General features: G+C 29.2%; 1 non-coding gene across 1 annotated transcript; it reads right to left on the minus strand.

Annotated features, from left to right (window-relative positions):
- Nucleotides 1-1,584: 1,584 nt before the first annotated feature.
- On the minus strand, nt 1,585-1,657 carry TRNAE-CUC (transfer RNA glutamic acid (anticodon CUC)). Its single transcript has one exon. It is a non-coding gene; the product is annotated as a tRNA-Glu (tRNA).
- Between the last annotated feature and the right edge of the window lie 351 nt (nt 1,658-2,008).

Consider the following 2,008-nt stretch of genomic DNA (forward strand, 5'->3'; position numbering starts at 1 on the left):
CTTTCGTACAATTGAATATATTTTTCAATATTTATTTATTTGGTTAAGTGATCTTAGCTTGAGTGGTTTGGTGAACCATTTGCTTCTCTAGTTGATTGGTTCAAGTATCCAAAGACATGTTGTAACTACACTACACTTATTTTACTAATATAAAATTTGATAATTTTAAAAATAGAATATCAAATTTTATCAATTAACATAGCATAGCTCTCTAGATAGCTCAATTGGCAATGGCCATGAAAATAAAGTGTAGGGATTTCGAGGTTCAAATCCCCCAATTCACTTGTGCATGTGGAAAATATATTAATAGGTACCTAGAGGTTATAGTGGTAGTGGTTGGAATCAACCCCATATCAAAGTATAAGATCAATCCAATTACAAATTCATTAGATAAAAAAATACTCTGAGATCAATCCAATTACAAATTCATTAGATAAAAAAATAAAAATATTAAAAAATTAGTGATAATGGTTAGAATCAACCCCATATCAAAGTATAAGATCAATCCAATTACAAATTCATTAGATAAAAAAATACTCTGAGATCAATCCAATTACAAATTCATTAGATAAAAAAATAAAAATATTAAAATCCCCAATTCACTTGTGCATGTGGAAAATATATTAATAGGTACCTAGAGGTTATAGTGGTAGTGGTTGGAATCAACCCCATATCAAAGTATAAGATCAATCCAATTACAAATTCATTAGATAAAAAAATAAGTGTAGGGATTTCGAGGTTCAAATCCCCCAATTCACTTGTGCATGTGGAAAATATATTAATAGGTACCTAGAGGTTATAGTGGTAGTGGTTGGAATCAACCCCATATCAAAGTATAAGATCAATCCAATTACAAATTCATTAGATAAAAAAATACTCTGAGATCAATCCAATTACAAATTCATTAGATAAAAAAATAAAAATATTAAAAAATTAGTGATAATGGTTAGAATCAACCCCATATCAGAATATGAGACGAATCCAATTACAAATTCATTAAATTAAAAAATAAAAATAAAAAATATTAAAAAATTAACATAAATCAGTGATTGGAAGGAAATGTGTGGAAAAAAACATTAACATTATTTAAATAATTTGAAAGAAATTTATTTCAAAAACCAAATCCCGTTTTATAAATGCTTACCCTCTTTTTCAAAAAAAAAAAAAATATTAAAAAATTAACATAAATCAAATCAAGGAATTCGAAAGAAATTTGTGTAAAAAAACATTAACATTGTTTAAATAATGTGAAGGAAATTTATTTCAAAATCCAAATCCCATTTTATCCCGGTTTATAAATGCGTACTCTCTTTTTCAAATAGATGTGGAATTACACTCTTTCTCAAATAATAGACTTTCCCAGAAAAATATATTAGGGAAAAGATTAAAGACATTAAAACTAAGTTATGAAATAAAAATTTCAAATTCCATCATATATTATTCCCAATCAAATTACTTTTGCGACGACATAGACATATTTAATACCAGGGCTTGGCCTTTGTTACCCAAACTTCCATTCCTACTAACAGAGTCAGAGTTTGCCTTGGCAAGGGCTATATAGAAGCAGCAAAAAGACCGTCGGCTTTCCGTTGCCGGGACTTGAACCCGGGTCTCTCGGGTGAGAGCCGAGTATCCTAACCAACTAGACTACAACGGAATCTGAATCCTTTGGGGATTTTAATTAATTTGATATCGAACAAATTAATCCGTTTATGTCATATGAAAATAAAACGGTCAATGGCATTCCCAGGTAACCTTCTTTGACCACCGGTCGGCCCCACCGAGTTAAGTATGTTCTACACTCCGTCATTTTCCTCTTTATATCCCTTGATCCTTTTACCATACTCTATTTTAATTTTCTTTAATTTTCATTATCAGCTTTTAGTCTTCAGCATTTAAGTTAGTGTCGTTTTCTTTTGAAACCAATATGGAGAAAATTTTATATTAATAAAAGGGTAGAGTCAAATCTAATAAAAATGGGTAGTTGATTATGATATTTTATTTATCA

This window comes from Pinus tabuliformis, chromosome 6 (genome assembly GCF_031772625.1).
Source record: "Pinus tabuliformis cultivar Carrire ecotype Pingquan chromosome 6, CPIR1, whole genome shotgun sequence".
Taxonomy (NCBI): Eukaryota; Viridiplantae; Streptophyta; class Pinopsida; order Pinales; family Pinaceae; genus Pinus; species Pinus tabuliformis.